The 18,124-nt window shown below is 40.2% G+C and overlaps 1 protein-coding gene across 1 annotated transcript in view; it reads right to left on the reverse strand.

Annotated features, from left to right (window-relative positions):
- The window catches only part of KLF12 (KLF transcription factor 12), a 432,660-nt gene that overhangs the window by 352,253 nt on the left and 62,283 nt on the right, over positions 1-18,124 (reverse strand). The window lies entirely within an intron of this gene.

An 18,124-nucleotide genomic window follows, 5' to 3' on the forward strand; every position in this document is an offset into this window, starting at 1 on the left:
ACCTGTACAAGTTGAGAAAATTTCCTTAGAGGATGGAAAAACAGTGTGTGGGGGGGGGGGGGCAGCAAAAAATTGCTGCTTTGTCTTCACAATCTCTGTTGGTCAATTTTGACTTTGTAAACTATGTGCATACAAAATCTTGATGAACATCAAAACTAAAAGATAAAATGAAGATTTCTGATAGAAGCAGGAGGGTATTCCACGTGGAGTAATGAACAGTGAGGAGACCTAATACGTATCAGGGGCCCCAGGGAGCCACGGGGGTCAAGACCAAGAACACACTGAGTCCAACCACATGGTGTGGTGGGGCGTGCAATTTACACAAGAAGAGTTGACACCAAAGAGGATGTGAACCCATTAGAGATTCTGAGCAGAGGACCCATGTGACAAGTTTAAGAGGATGAATCTTAGCAAGCAGGGAAGTTGGCAAGTGAGAGGCAGAGACTCCAGTCAGAATGGCATTTCAACCATTCAAGTAAGAATTAATAAGGGTCTGAATTTCAATAAAGGCAAGATATATTCTAATGAGGGAGAAAGTCTAAGGGAGAAGTGAAAACTCACTAGGAGTAAATACACATCAAAATACCACATATTACTTTATGCTGATCAGAATGAAGACAATTAAAAAAGAGAATAATAAGTTTGGGCAGTCGTTTGGGGAAAGGGAAAACTTTACAGACAGCTGGTAGATATTTAAACTAGTACAGCAATTGTGGAAAAAATAAAAATATGGCAGTAATTAATGAAATGAAGTGTGTTTATGCCCTCTATGATCAGGTAACTTCACTCTTCCTAAGGACACATTCTGGGAAATGTTTCAGGCAAGACTGTAGTACTGGGACTTAAAGGCATTCAAGATTTCCACTAGGGAATGGAAAAATAAATTATGGTAGGTGGATGTTACAGAATACTACCCAGAAGTGAGAACTAATAGCAACATAAACGGAACTTACAGAATTGGGTGAACTGTAAGAAAAGGAAATGAGTTTTATAGCATAAAACCACTTGTAGAAAGTAAACACACACACTTACAAACACCACAGATAACTCTGCAAGGTCTCCTCCATATCAAGGGACATATTTCAGGGACCTGGGAGAGTGTGTTTGGCTGCTGGTGATGCTGGTGAGAAGCAGGTAAGAAAAGAGAGGAACAGAGGGAGGGATGGAAGAAAAAGAAAGTGAAACAGCGAAACAGGGGAAGAGCCTTAGGGTACCAGGAAGGGAGGTGGAGCATGGACTGAGGAGTGGGATGGAGTCCACTATCATCAGAAGATCAAAAGCACCATCACCACTCACACCAAACGGACCCCTAAAGAGAGAAAGAAAGAGAAAGACAGAATTGGGATCAAGTAGAAAGAAGTAGAAGTGAGGTCAAATAAAAAGAAAAGACAAGTAGAATAAGAAGATAAGAATTCCATGTCTGGCTCTCAAACCTTCTAAGTGTGTGGCCCAAAATGAATTATTTTACCTTTCAATGCCTCGGTTTCCTTATGTATTAAAAAAAAAAAAAAAAAAAAAAAAGATACAGTAACTTCTCAGAGTAATTGTGAGGATTAAACGATATCAGAAACATGGTACTTACTGTGTAAGTTTTTCTAGGAAATAGTGCCGCAGATACGCATTTTTATGGTTTGCCCACCTGCTTCCCATCAGGTAATTCTGAAAATTTACATTTTTTAATCAATTATTCTAAGTTTTTTTTTTAAGCTTTTCTACTGGCCCCACTCATGAGAAGACTAGTACTGAAAATAAGTTTTTTGATACATGGAAAGGAAATAACAACGGGTCCATCCATCAAAGCTGAGAATCAAGTTAACTTCCAAGGAAGCAGACTACCTACACTGCCCAACACCACACTCCACCATCTTGGCCAGATCACATCACACACGATTCAAAGCAAGAATTCTTCCCCTGAAGCAAGTTCTTATTCCAGTTTCCAAAGTGTTAAAGTGAATGCTATTTGAACATCACAGCCATGAGAAATAAATTAAACAGAATCAAATGTACCCCCTCTAGATAAGGTCAGCCCTCCTGGTACCTGTCCGTTTCTCCCATTACTATGGCTCATATGAAAAGTTGGAGGGCAACTAGCTTTCTCTCCTTTGCGTGTACTCTGCTCACTTCTGCCTCATAAACTACCCAATATACTCTACTCCCTGGCTCTAGGCCTTTCTCATCACCTCTGCCAACCCACAGTCTTGCTTTCCCTCTAAAACCTCCAGAGTCTTCCCTGGCTGCCTTATACTCTACATCTACCATCACCATACGAGCAATCAGTAAGAAAGCTCATGTATATTAACTTACACCTAAACAGGAGAAAGCCCTTGCATCAATCAGGAAACTCTATTATCTAGACTTTTTTTGGTTTTTTTGACCATACGTTCATAGTGAGCATGTTCAGATACCTGCTAAAATAAACCACAACACCTAAATTAAGGCATCAAAGTACACTTACTATCTTATTTAAGCTATTAAATAAAATATTTATAGCGAAAAAAATTTCATTGGCCATTTGTGGTGAAAAACTATATCAAAACATACTTCATAATATATTTAATACATATTCCTTGTAATATTTTACATTTCTTAAGGTTTATTTATTTTGAGAGAGAGAGAGAGAGAGAGAGAGAGTAAGCGAGCAAGCTTGTCCAGTGGAGGAACAGAGAGAAAGGGAAAGAGAACCCCAAGCAGGCTCTGCGCTGTCTGTGCCAAAGTCCAACATGAACCCTGAGATCACGAACCCTGAGATCATGAACCGTGAGATCGTGATCTGACTTGAAATCAAGAGCTGGACGCTCAACCAACTGAGCCACCTGTGCACCCCCATATTCCTTGTAATAGACAGAATTCTCAACTATTTCATTTCATGTTCTCAATAATCCTACCAGGGTAGAGAAGGTAAGACTGCTCAAAGCCACAAGCCAAGCAAGCAGTAAGAGGTTGGTGCTGTTACTCACTCAACATACTGCCTCCACTGGCTTCAGTAACAGCCAGGACAATGCTTTAGAAAAAGTGGAGGTCATACACCTGGATGCTGGACCTTGAGCACAACAGATGTTCAATAAGTAAAAGGAATGGCTATAAAGCTTAACATTATCACATAAATCTCGTTGAACAAAAAAAAAAAAAATGCTAAAAATATTGCTTAAAATCATATTAGTACATTGTTGAGAGGGAAAATGAGGTGGAGGAAAAAGAAAATCTTGTGGCATATCTGCATTTTGGTCAGGATAAAGGGTAAAATGGGACCTAGAAACTCATATTCATTGAGAAACGAGATAAATTTACTTTGTGGGATTAATGAGTACAGAATATTGCTATGCACATTTAAAGGTTTCTTTATTAGTTGTAAGAAAAGTAACGTGAGTCATATTTTTTTTAATAAAATTCCAATCCCAGTAAATTTTCCATGTATTCCATCCTATAAAACACGATTAAGGTAGTATGCTGAATTTGAAACTGCTCCAGTATACCTTCAAGGGGTATTTCAGACTACTCACAGTATCAAAATTCTTAGACCAAAGTGGGTTAAAAACAAAACATATAAAGTCAACCCCTAACTCCAAAATTTAAAAACCACTAGGCTACTCAAAGCAGCTAGGACAATTCACAAAAAGAAGTCAAAGCAACTAACTCAGTGTCATCATGTAAGCTTCCAGACACTTTGGCCAAAAGTAATGGATACATGATACAGAATATTATTTAAAGAACACTAAAGGTAGGGGTTCCTGGGTGGCTCAGTTGGTTAAGCATCTGACTCTTGATTTTGGCTCAGGTCATGATCTCACAGTCATGAGGCTCCGAGCTGGGTATGGAGTCTGCTTAAGATTTTCTCTCTGCCTCTCCTCTGTTTGCGAGCATGCACACGCACATGCGACTGGCTTGCTCGCTCTCTCTCTCTCAAAAAAACAAAACAAAACAAAACAACAACAACACTAAAGGCACGATCATCAGGAGCCCGACTCCTTTTTCACTGGCAACATACGTCCCACAGAGTGTGGCACTCACGGACGTCTCTGCATCAGCTCCTTTGCAGTGGGCCCAGCCCCAAGACCTGACACTGACAGGAGAGGCTGGCAAGGAAGGGCAGGGAATAGAAACTTGGTTTTAAGATGACACAAGGGAACTTTGGAATTAGCAAGCTCAAACGACTCATTTTACAAATGAGAAAACAACCCCTAACTTACCCAGGAGCACACAGCTAATGAGAGACCGCGTCAAGATCGGAGCCCAGGCGTCCCTGCCTAGACATTTTCTCCCAGCTGTGTGGCCTCCCCATTCGTGTCATTCTGGACACATCAGTGTGCTCATATATTTTACTGAATACGTTAACATCAGGGGCTTTCACTCACTGGATAGTGTACTTTCCATTCTTGATAGAATTGCTTTTGCCCCATTTCTCAAAGCATAAGGAATAGGTCTACAATCTTACTAATATGACTCACGAGCTTAAACATTTCCACTGCACATCTATCCTGACTAAAAATCAGTGAGCAAAGATTTGACATTAAAGAAAATTAAAATTCCATTAAAATATTATACTTTGTATTTACACATGACAATGGTGCCAAAGCGTCCTCACGTCCCTATGAAAAAGTGGGGAATAAGCATAGTAACTAACATCTTATGGACAGGGAAGTTAAGACAAAAGTTAAATTTCTTGCTCAAGAGCATTTAGCAGAATAGGCAACAATGAACAAAACATCTCAAGTCCCAGGATACCAGCGATTGACAACATTACAAAAATATTTTAAAAGTGACAGAAAAAATCATGTTAAGAAAAACTACCAAAGACAAGCTAACCTGAAGCTTTAATAAGTCAAATTCTGCCCTGTACATTCTCACCAAAATGCTTCGCAGTCTTAGGAACACAAAAATTGGAAATTTAGACATCAGTTTCTCAAATCTACTCCATTCACTTAAATGTCTTTAAAAAGCAAAACCTTGGCTGCAACACAATTTATTTAGAAGGAGAAGAAAAAATGATGCCTTCTGCTGATGGGCTACAATAACAAATCAGTGCAAGGCATTTGCCTTGCCATCAGAGTATTTGAAGATGGTTGTAAATTGTAATTTCCTGGTTCTTTACAAGATGCAGTAGAAAGCAACAAGGCTTACCCCAGCAGCTCTGGTTTCTGTATCACCGTGAACATATGATGCTCATTCCCAGAGTATGGAAACAAATTGTGGGCATAATCAGCACCCATTAACCTACTCCCCATGGTTGATATAACAAAGCCCTTCTCCCTCTGGGCTGGTCTTAACTTCTCTGTAGGCAGGGCTCACCAAGCCTCAGCACATGAAACAGTCAAGATGTGTCCACGGAATATTTTTCGTTTAACAGAGAAGGGTATGGATAAGCAATGGTGACAGTTGGAAGAAAAACAACAGCATCAATTTACCCTAAACACAGTTGTTCTAGGCAGTAGGCGGCCAGGAGGCAATAGCTCTAAAGCACCAACCCTAGGGCCAGGATAAACGGTTGCATGCATAAGGCCCGGGAACAAGTTCCAGGTACAGCTGGCAGAGCAGGCATGGATAACAACAGACAAAACAACCCCACGAGCCACCCTGGGTTGTACAAGAAAGGCAGAGGAAACAGGAACCATCTCGCTCGAGCAGTGCCAACCACCTTCAAAGGCTATTCTCAACCCCGTTGAGCGAAGATGAGTGTGCCTGGGATCACAGACAGACAAATGCAACATCCGCCTGGAAGAGGGCAGAGGAAGAAGAGTCCAGGGGGTCCCACCCAGAGAAGACGCTTGAATAGGATTTAAGAGCTGTGGGAAGTGCGGAGGAGGAAGGAAGGGAGAGCAGAGAGGGAGAAGGAGAAAAGAACGGAGACCACACTGTGATCTGAAGTGAAAACCGAGGACCATATTGAGCATACACATCAGTGCATCAGTTATGCAACATACATGTAACCCACATTTCACTGACTGTCACTTCTTTCGGAAGCATCTGCTAGGGAGTTTTTTTCTTGTATGTTTGTTGGTAGTGGTTTTTTTTTTTTTTAAGGCCTGCTTTTATTGCTCACTTGTCATTCTACTTACAGTAAAGATTAATAACACTGCATATGGTGTGTGATGAATAAGAAATCCAACTTATATGGCACTAGGTGTGAAATTATGCAGTATACCCCTTTGACTGTAGAAGAATCCTATTTAACATGAAGAGTTTCCTACACAGACAGAAGTGAAAGTTGTTCAAGTATTTGCCATGCTTTGGTCTACAAATAGGATCAGCAAAGTAATCTGCGAAAAAGAAAACCGGGCTACCCAGCTATATTGTCAAACTAAAAAATGTTCTTTCAAAGTTACAGTCAACTCCAACTCATCAAAAATCTAGTCAACCAAAAAGCCAAGATGACCGTAACTTGTTTTGGCTATAATTCTACATGTAAAAGAGGAGTGGAAAAATATTGAGAAGCCATGTCTGCCTCCTCTGGGAGGGAAGGGGAGTGAAATTCAACTCCGTGTAACAGAAGTCTGCATTCTTCCCCTGCCATTGTGGGGCCTAGTAAAGAAGGAAACAGAAGACTCAGAAAATACGGTCTTTACGTGAGCAAAAGGAGGTCCAGAGCTGGGTCTGGTCATCAGAGCCAGAGAAAAGTTGTAATACTCTGCATAACTTAAGAGCTCAGAGTTATTCAAGTTGCTGGGAGCCATTGAGGAGAGCAAGAAAGAGGGTTACAGACTATGCTGGGCTGCCAGGCCCAAGCTGTTGAAAACTGATGAGGGAATTTTACTAACATGGTCTAGGACCCAATTTCAAGCTTTTTGTTCCTGAACATCTAACTTTTCTATTTCCCTTGTCTTCATAAAGGTAATTCCACATGGTCTTTGTAATTTTAAAAAAAAAAAAAAAAAAAGCCAGGGCAAGGGGCTGTGTGTGTGCATGGGTAGGTACAAAGTGCAACAGGGACAGCCAGTTTGAGACGGTGAGACACAAGCAGAGCTCAGGGGCCTCCTGTCCACAGTCTCCGCCCCATCCCCATAGACCAAGAAAAAACCCTGACCTCCTCCCATTACCTCTGAAAAGGGGCTAATTTCACTGGACTCTCAGAGAGCAGGTTACAGCAGGTTTTGTACCAAAAAGACAGATTTAAAACAATCAAAAGGGTGGCTACTCTGATGTCTTTTAGAACCAGAACACTCGTGTAAGTTGAATTATCTATCGCTGAAGAAGCGAATCTTCCAGCTGTGTCAATGACTTGCCTCCACCTCTTAAAGAGGAGTAGCAAATTACTTTTCCTATCAGCTAGTCATGGACACACAAGAGAGATGAGTTACATCATTTGCTACAAACTGCAACTTAATTCAACACCTCTGAGAGAAAACTATCATCTGCTTTTAAGACTAGCGTAAGAATTCAAATATTATTAGAGACAGCAGCGTCTTCAAAGTTATTTTTGCTATACATCAGAGAAATCAGGAAAATAAAAGAGGGGAATGGTAACATGCAAAGGGAAAAGAGAAAGACAAAGAGCAAAAAGGAAAAAAGCCAAGAATATACACTCAGGAGGAAGAAATGAAATGAGAGGAGATACGGGGACACAGGGAGGGAGAAAATTAAAAAAAAAAAAAAAAAATGAAGCAGTGGATGAATTCACCCTCCATAATTTTTTTTAAGTTTAATTACTTATTTTGAGTGAGAAAAAGCACAAGTGAGCCTGAGTGGGGGAGGGGCAGAGACAGAGGAGGGGGAGAGTCACGAGCAGGCTCCAAACTGTCTGCACAGGGCTCGACGCGGGGCTCAAACCCACGAACCATGAGATCATGATCTGAGCCAAAATCGAGTCGGACACTTAACCAACTGAACCACCTCTCCTAACTGTATGTAATTTATTTTAAGTTTCTTAGAGCCTCAGTTTTCTCATCTGTAAAACAGATACACAGGAATGTTTCTCATAATTTGATCACTTAAAAGCAACATATAAAAATATATGAAAGTATGTGCATACCCATACACAGCCCAGAGTTAGATGTAGAAGGAAAGAGGAAATCTGAACATACAAAATGACCATGAATGAAACCTGCCACTATGAACTTGGGGCTATTAGTCCTATTATCTACTCTCTCTGAAATGTTCATTGATCTCTATTCACAGGTTTTAATTTCTCGATCTTTATTCCTTACAGAGCATTTATTTCAGTCCACCAGAAGGGAAACTAACTTTCCAGGATGCAGGGGTGAGGGCAGCGGGCCAAATCTAGACCTTGGTCCCTTGTGTAGAGGACACAAAGGAAAATGCATCTTTCAAACAAGGGCCTTGAAGTACTGAACAACAAAGTAACAATATTAGTCATCACAAGTCTACATTTCTTTTGCTCTTTCTACAAACCAGGCACCAAGCTAAGGTATGCAAGATCTATTCTTCCAAAACATCACAACAATCCTTTTAGATAGGTTCTATTATTAAGTTTACCCTACAAATGAGGAAACTGAGGCCCACAGACATTAAGTCACTTGTCCAAGGTCCCACAGCAATAATGGGTGAGATAGATTTCAAGCCCAACATTTAAAAACTACACCAAATCTCATGAATCCTCAAGTACCTTCTAAGTATCAGAGAAAGCATAAATTACATCCCAGAAAGCCTTAATCTAACCCCACTGCACTGTTTCTTAATTTGCCCCCAAAACGGCAAGTCTACTATTGGACATATAGTACTTCGTAATTCAATTCATGTATCTAATTTCCAAGATACTTCCTAGACTGTGAGGTTTCAGGTGAGAAAGACACTTTTGGGTCTCAGTTTTTTCATCTGTAAGGGCAAAAGTTCCAAGTGATGCCCCAAATTTTGTCAAATAAAAAATTACTTTGCAATCCCTTCCCCCACCTTCCTAGGAATCCCAAGGCAGTTTTGATCTTCCTGCTGAAACATGATGGAAATCTCTGGATAAAAGTCTTTTGGAATAGTCTGAAGGAAGCAGTCACCTAAATAAAGGTTACGTTACTTGGATTTCACATTGCATAAATGAAGGCCATGCAGTGTCTTGAACCTTGACTTTATAGGAGAGCTTTGTTAAACTTTTAACAATGAGTAAGAAACGTCAAGGGCTGTGCCTGTGAAGCTAAAAATTTTAAGAAGTACACAGGAGCTCCTCATGTGTCAGTAATATAGAAACACCTATGCCAAATACCTTGGCTGCTTCTTTTTCTTTTGCACCAGGGCCTGCTGTTCAGAATGAAAGTGCCAGCAGAATCTTCCTGAGTTGTCTGAGACTGTGGTTACCCTACTTCTAATAAACAAGGCAGCTTCCTGTCTCTGGCTTCCCATTGCTCAACTGGGGTTGAATCATGGCAGCTTTTCACAGTCGTGACCCCTGAGTGCCCTCGCGCTAAAGAGTGTCTGCTTTGATTCACTAATCAAAGGAGAAGCTACTAATCAGAGAACACCTTACTTTGGGGGTTGAAAATACCTGCATCAGTGAAGCTGAAAAAGAGTTCATTTCTTACCCTCAAACTCAGTATCTCATTATGTCTGAATTTACCTCCATTTGGTTGATGTATGTGGACTTTTTCTCAGTCTCTAAAGGGTTGAGGCTCTGTGTACACTTTTAGATGGTTTCGGAAGTGGTTAAAATAGCATCCGGTAGATGATTCTCTAATCAAATACTCATTTATGCTTTTCTGAAGGATCTTGAATGACAGGGTCCACATGGCAGAGTTCAAAATCCGAAAATTAAAATGCATTTCAGGTTAAAAACTTTTTTCTTCACAAGTGATAGATCTTTTTCTTAAGGGTTTGAAAATGCAACTTAACAGGATATTCTCCCACTTTGGGCCTGTCCAGCACAGTAATCCATTTGTTTTCAAGATACTGATAAATTATACATATATATATATATACATACACACACACACACACACACACATATATGTGTGTGTGTGTGTGTGTGTGTGTGTGTGTGTGTGTGTGTGTATATCTCCCACTTCCTTTACTTTGCTCAATCTCCTACAGGATTGCATCAGCAAAAGGGCAGGCTTTGCATCTGCAACCTTTTCAAGTAAACGAAAAAAGAAAAAGAAACCACCTCGCTCTATAAACAAAAGATTTCATCTCCAGCTTTCCGCCATCCCGTTCTCCTTACCCATGGCAACCCATTCTGTGGGACAGTCTTGGCATCTTGATATTGAGACACTGCTTCGGATAACCTGTAATAACTAAAACTCCTCTTCCCCTCCTTCTGCCTGGGCCATTACACTCGCCCTCATGCTTCCCAGAGATGTCAGAGTCCCAGCCGGTGTGAAATGCTGATGCTGTCAGTCAGCAGGAAAATTTTCTGCTTCTGCAAACCTCTCTCTCAGAGCTTCCTCTGTGCCGCACCTCCAGCTGCCTTGAAGCACCGTGTCAGTGTATTAAAATAGCTCTGCACTGATGACTTCACTAGTTCTCACAAACAGGCCAGTTGGCAGAACTCTCATGCAGTCTGCTTCTAACGGGAGGACATTTTTTCTTTCCCCACCACCCCTAATATGAATATTCAGTTTCATTCTGACTCCAGAGGAAGCCTCCTTTGTAAAGTTAAGTGCAGTACAAACCTCATGCAAAAATTTCAAAACCCTGCAAAGAGGCCTGAACTAAAAGAGCTAACCTATAGCCAGTATCGAGCACCCCAGTCTGTATTAGCATTTTTTGTGCTAAACTTCAAGGACATCAAAACTGCTAGGTATACTAACCTTACGTAACATGTTCTCATTTCATTCATTTTAGGGCCAAATATCTTCCTGAAGAATGTCTGTGATAACCGATAACCAGATTTTTAAAGCATTATTTCTCATGTTTGCTCCTTTTCCACAAGAAAGCTGGCATACAGTATCAAAGTAAAAATTAATTACCACTACACCTAATAATTAATGTGTCAATGGTTTCTGAAATTGAAAGAAAAATGTGTAAGGCATTCATGCAACAGAAGAGGTGCTCTCTATGGGATCACCAAATATTCTTATAATGTTGATAATTTTCCCTTATAGAATTTTTCACTTCCTTTTAGAGTAACCACATGCTAGTAAGAGAATATTCTATAGAAAAAAAAAAAAATAGGACCTTCTGATGTTCTGGCAACATAACTCAGTGCTACGTCCACACTGCACTTCGATTCCAAAAGAGAGCGTTTAGATTAACTGCTTCAGTGCCCAATGGACATAAGATTTATGCCTGGAGAAAAAGCCCCCATATGATTGTATGGACATAGAACTAATGAAATAATTTGGTTCACTGGTTTAAGATGGTTCCTCTAAAAGGGGTGCAATCACTGTTCCCAAAAGAGAGAAAGGCACTAACATTCTACTCCCACTGCCCCTCAATCCCTCTATGTCTGTCACAAACAGCATCTCCATGGCACTGCCTTCTTGCAGACAGGATGGCAGGAAATCACCTCTCTCCAGTAGTCCCAACCTAAACACCAGACAGGAATCTTGAGAGAACACAGGGGCATATATATGAGAATGAATTTTTCAAATGCAATTTACAATGATCTGTTTACTCCATAAATATTTGCTAAGTACCCAGCATGTGGCAAGTACTACCCAGAGCCAACAAAGATGAATACTGCCCTCACGGATTTCACTCACTCAAAGATTTTTTAGTTAGGTATTATATAGCCACGTAGCCTTAACAAGAAGACACACGATCGCTGCCATTTTTTCTTTATGTTAATGCAACGATTTAGAAAATTTGATTTTGATAGTATAGCCAAGGAAGTATTAGATTCCCTTAATTATAAAAACCAGGACCTTTTTGGGCATAGTTCAGAGAAATAATCATGAAATTAGAGTTATTATGTCTTTCTCCTGCAGAGGCTAATAAACAAAGATACAGTGGAGATTCGGAATGCTGAAAGGTCAACTCTAAATGTCATTACAGATATAATGATTCACACAGTGATAGAATGGGCTAGGTAGTCTGTGACAGTGACGACACTAACCATCAAATCTCAAAACCATAAAGGACCTTAGTTAGAGCTAGTAAAACTCTCAGTTTTTACTAGTGATGTCTAGAAAGATCGCACGATTTGTGCACTCACATAGATGTTGTTATTTTGGAATCTATATGGTTTTTTTCACATCCTGCATCTTATCCAATTATACTACTCTGAGTCTGATTCTTTCTCTCTTTCTCTCTCTCTCTCTCTCTCTCTCTCTCACACACACACATTATACTACCATGTGTCTGAATCATACACAAAAACACATATGCACACATACACTGTGTCTGATTCACACATCCACATTGTATCACTGTGTTGAGTTCATACACACATATACATTATACCATCCTGTGTTTGATTCACATGCAAACACAACACGCATATATACACATATGTACACCGCACTGTTTGATTCATATACACAACTTATTCATGTATGTATCAATCTATTTTGTACCACCATGCATCTAATTCATATGCACATTCTTACATCTTAGTATATACACATATACACTAAAATATATAATAAATCACATTATATTCAAACTATTCAAAGTGAGAAATTCAAATGTGAAAGACACTCGGGACTATTTCAAAGTTATTAATATTTCTATTACGTAGCAATTTATCTGGACTCTCATTTACCTCCATCACAGTGTCTAGGGACTACACAGGAAATGACACATATCTGGGTATTTATGATGATGTGGAAATCTGGTGACCCCTCTGGTATCCATTTGCATGAAAGCTTCTGTTTCTTGGCTCAAAGGTGAGGATCTTAGAACTGTTTGTGTTGTACTGTGCTCCATATTATCAGATAAGGGGGTGGATATGCACAGCCACCAGAGACTCAGAACGGTATTGTGTGTCCTTGCTTCAGCACAAATATCCACTTTCTGACACCATAAAGCAGTGTAGGAGTGATGTGGAGAAAGTGCCTGAGGCACATTGCTTAGGACCCTGGCTACAGAGTGTGACCTCAAGGCGCATTCCCTCTTCTGCTCAAGGGTTGACAATTCAGAGCACTCTGAATGATCCTTCTAAATATACAAAATTAGCGTTCTTACTGGAGTTAGAATTAGCAATGGAGAAGTTCTCTCAGAAGTTTTACGAAGTGAGCAAGAGACTGAAATTGAGAAGACTCTCCATGGTAACTAGCTGATGGAATGATTCATCAGTATACATTAAATGGCCCTGAATACCTATGGATAAGGTCTTCAAAAATGGTGTTCAAAATACCTATGGTTTATTTTCTTAAAGCTGCATGTTTCCTGTTTAGGAATTATGCCTCATTTTTGAGAGTAGACTAGTAACCCAAATACAGATTGAAATGCAAGAGATTCTTCCTGGTAACTAACTGATGGAAAGATTCATCAGTACACGGAAGGCGGCCCTGAGGACCCGCCCCTCAGAGGAGATTTTAAAAGGGGCTGGAAGTCCTGCAAGATGCAGGCAGGCGCTTTGGGGGTGATGTGGCCTCTGCACATCCACAGTCTAGTAAGGCCTGTGGACCCAGAGAAAATACTTAACAGAGGAGACTATGAAGGGGAAATGGAGACGCCTTTGGGGGGTTTTCAGACCATACTATGTTATTCTAATAAAGTCTACTGAAGCAGATGGTGAATATTTTGAACACTTGTTTTCTTAAGCTACATGCTCTAATAGTCTAGTATGCTTTCTCCATCCATAAATAATTTCCCTTCATTATGAAATCTAGCCATTACCAACTCATATACATATTATAAAGAAAGAGCCGGTACAGTCAAACTATGAGATACTCCTTTTATAATCATTTTAGGTAATAGTCTCGCAGTTTTAGTTAACATAGTGGGGGGAAAAAAAACCACCAAGAAAATGGTAATGCAATCTGAATATATACCTCTGGGTCTCAGGCAGGAGAGTTTGACCTATCACTGAAAACATCAAAAACAGCTGCCCATTGGGAAAAAGTCCTGCCAAACCAGATAAAACCATCACCCCAGTCTTGGAAGACAGCTGTAACAGGTTGCTAGTTAACCCTTACAAATGGGACATTGTTGCAAAAAAAAAAGGAAATGCGCAGCTTTAAGAAAATAAACCATAAGTATTTTGAAGACCATCTTAAAGCCCTAAGCCAGAGCCTGAGATAAACATCCGCTATGGACCAAAATGACCAAGTCGTCGTGGAAGTTTAAAGCCCAGGGTCGGAGGGGACATAAATAGCCAACTGCTTTTCACAATCTGGGATGAGCCCTATCAAGGAATACAGGGAAACCCTCAAAAATTAGCAGGTCAAGGACAAACTGCTCATTAGGCTTGACAAGAAGGAATTTGTGAGTAACCTCTCAAAGTGCTCCAAAGCTAATAAAAATGTTGCTCAAAAAGATAACACCTTTGGAAACAAAGTAAGATTTTCTGTGAAGCATATATTTTAGATGAGAGAGAAAAAGAGAGAGACTGAGTAACTGTTTCTGTGGTCTTTATTAGGAGAAGTATTAATACTGAAAATATCAACGTATATTTCGAAACAGGTTGCAGGAACTAAATCAAACAGTGATTAACTTAAGGGACAGTCTAAACCTAACTATTAAACTAGATGTAACAAAAATCTGATCGGCATGATCACAGAATTAAAAACTCAAGGTGGAATTTGTAAACCATTGGCTCAAATATAAAATTTTAATTGCAACCAGCCACTCCACAGAAGGATGTTAACAGGGTGCCCAGCCACAGAGCTGTCAAAACAAAGACCTTCCAAATACTGAAGAAAACAACGTATTGAGGGACAAAAACAGGAATTAATGATAGAACATGGTCGAGCGCTCTACTTGAGAGCAATCAACAGACTGGAAGAAACCAAGGACCAGTTCTAAAAATCGCATTTTGCCGCGGTTAAAGCGGTAGACAAATGACGAAGAGACAGACTCAGAAGCAGGACTCCAAGCAGACAGGCGCTCAAAGGGGTCTCATCTAACATTTTTATAAATGACGTGGATGAGAAAATGCACAGGAAAGCAGGCAAGTTTGCATTAAACTTTTCTAGTTACAAAAATGCCAACAGACATAAGCATCTTTTTAGCATCAATCTGACAAACATGCTAGAATGTTTTTAACCAACTTCCACTTAACTGTTCAGATGAACCAACGATCTCCATTCCCGTTGTAAGTCATACTGACTGATGCACCAGGAACAGTCCGACCAGCGGGCTCCTTCCTGAGCAGGCTGAGAACCTCTCCCGCAATCAGCTGAACTGCACTTCTAGTAAGAATAGCACGGATCCTAAACCTGCGTATGCAGTCACACCTTATTATAATGTGATTTTCTTAAGTGACGCGTTACTTAAATGAATGAAATAGGAGGATGAAAAGATGCCTGTGGGCTTCTATAAAAAGCAAGTTGGGGGGCGCCTGGGTGGCGCAGTCGGTTAAGCGTCCGACTTCAGCCAGGTCACGATCTCGCGGTCCGCGAGTTCGAGCCCCGCGTCGGGCTCTGGGCTGATGGCTCAGAGCCTGGAGCCTGTTTCCGATTCTGTGTCTCCCTCTCTCTCTGCCCCTCCCCCGTTCATGCTCTGTCTCTCTCTGTCCCAAAAATAGATAAAACGTTGAAAAAAAAAATTTAAAAAAAAAAAAAAAAAAAAAGCAAGTTGAATGCCTGGAAAACTTCCAAAGATTAGTTCATAAAAGATACAATTTTTTAAAAACTGGCACTGAATAAGGTATGGGCCTCATAATTGTACAACAATGGGAAAAATTAATCATAATTAACTGCAAGAGCGTGTCCAAGTTTTTACTTCAAAGTCAGAAAAAACAGACAATCCACTATGGGTTTGGTTTTGGTAAGAAACATCTGTGGATCCACACTGGGAGAAAAAGTCGAGGCCTTGTATCAAAGGTTTGTCAGAAAGTATGTATTTGCAAGTTCATGTTTGAATAAAATATTTGATATGTGTATATCACTTTTATGCTCCTCTACTCTTACAACTTTTTTGACTAACTAACCAACTATTGATTTTTATTTCTTTCATTTATTTCTTTCCACTGTATTTATTAGTATGCCTACTACGTGCCAAGCACTATAACAGGGGCTGTGAATACAAAGAAAAAGGTTTTGGCCCTCCAAAAAGCCAAAATTTAATGGGGTAGAAGGAATGCTAACAAATAACAACAATCCATTATACTAAGCATCATAAGTAAATGTTAAGTGTCAAAAAAAAAAAAAATCTAACGTAGTCTAGAGAGCAATGGAGTGAGTTCAATGAATCAGACAGACTTTAGATGAGGCCAGGAGACAGAGTACAAGTGATATGTATTAGGTGGGAAGACACGTTCTGACAGAGCGCACGTGCAAAAGCAGGGCAGCGCTAAAAAGTGCTGGGGGTCCCCTAACACCAAAGTTCCCAAATTGTGAAGAGGCTGGAAAGGTAGGGCAGGAGCTGACCTGTGAGGTACAAAGTTATCTAAGTTTCAGACATAAATGACAGGAAATCATTATATTTTAAACAAAAGAATGACAGAGTCATACTTGTATTTCAGCCCAGCATCTTTTCTAAGCAGTTTAGAAAACGAATGGAAGTAAAGATACCAGTTAGGAGACTATGAAAATAATCTATTAAAAAAAATAAAATCACAGCAGAACAATACTAAGGAGGTAAAATCAGATGACAGATAGAAGGGTGAGTGAAAACAAGTCAAAAATTGAGAATCTGGGGCGCTTGGGTGGCTCAGTCGTTAAGCGTCCAATTTCAGCTCAAGTCATGATCTCACAATTCAGGCGTTCAAGCCCCACATCAGGCTCTGTGCTGACAGCTCAGAGCCTGGAGCCTGCTTCGGATTCTGTGCCTCCCTCTCTCTCTGCTTCTCCCCCACTTGTACTCCTCTCTCTCTCTCTCAACAATAAATACACATTAAAAAAGAAGAATTAAAGGGGCACTTGGGTGGCTCAATTGGGTAAGTGCCAACTTTGGCCCAGGTCATTATCCCATGGTTGGTGAGTTTGAGCCCCTCGTCAGGCTCTGTGCTGACAGCTCAGAGCCTGGAGCCTGCTTCAGATTCTGTGTCTCCCTCTCTCTCTCTGACCCTTCCCTTGCTCATGCTCTATCTCTCTCTCTCTCTCAAAAATAAACAAGCATTTAAAAACATTTTTTTAATAAAAAAAAATTGAGAATCAAAGTTTGGGAATTTAGCAGCTGACAGTGAAAGATGTATTAACAAAAATAGGAAATGAAAGCTTTCTGAAGAAACATAAAGAGCAGAGTTGTGAATATGATGATTTTGAAATGCTATTATATATCCAGATGGAGATATTTAATAGGGTGTTGGCCTTCCAGGTCTAGTAATCCAGAGGTGAAGGTGTCTTTCTAGGACTCATGACCATACGGATAGAATTTGAAGATGCAGAAACAAATGGGCACACTAAGAAAGGAGAGAGAAAGATGACACACTTCCAAATACCAACTTTGGGGCCAAAAAGAGAAGGAGTAACCAATACAGGAGACTAACAAGTAACCAAAAGGAACAAGCAGGAATGTGGGAATGATATGGAAAGGGAAGTTAAAGAAGTAACCAACCATGTGAAAAACAAAAGCAAGGTCAAATAAGATCACCAATGAAACTATTGTACTTAGCAGTTGAGATTACTAGCAAAAGAAGCCTGAGCTTAGTCAATGGAGATGAAAACAGACATGGGAGACATGGTGATGGCACTGACCTCAGAAAAGCCAGGAAGTAACCAGATTCTGAGAGCACTGATGTCAGGGCACCCCTAACCCAGAGAAACTTACCTGCCTGCAAGCAGGAGGGAAGGAGGTGCATAGCACTAGATAGTGACAGGGCTACAAACTGGTCAAGTGAGAAGCTGAGATGTTCTTGACCTACAGACACCTATTGTTTCAAGGACACAGACATTAATTGGGTGACAGTGAGAATGGCATTGTTTGGTAGAAGGAATGAGAAAGGCAGTGAAGTTTCAAAACTCTCCCTGTGGGCAATACAGGGGACCTCCTGAGACTCTGGGAGTGGGTCTGGAACATTTCCCTCATTGAAAAACACAAGGTCATTTCATGATGGAAAAATTATCAGTGTACGTGTTTATAGAATCATGGGTGGCAAGTTATTAATAAACTTAGCACCCAAAAGTCACTATGAACAACTCAAAAAAGATATTTTTCTAATACTCTCTTGAAACACATAAAATGTTAGTAAAACAGGGGT

This window comes from Lynx rufus, unplaced genomic scaffold (genome assembly GCF_022079265.1).
Source record: "Lynx rufus isolate CCGP_SWC_20201006 ecotype Redwood Valley unplaced genomic scaffold, mLynRuf1.p SCAF_1, whole genome shotgun sequence".
NCBI classification, from domain to species: domain Eukaryota; kingdom Metazoa; phylum Chordata; class Mammalia; order Carnivora; family Felidae; genus Lynx; species Lynx rufus.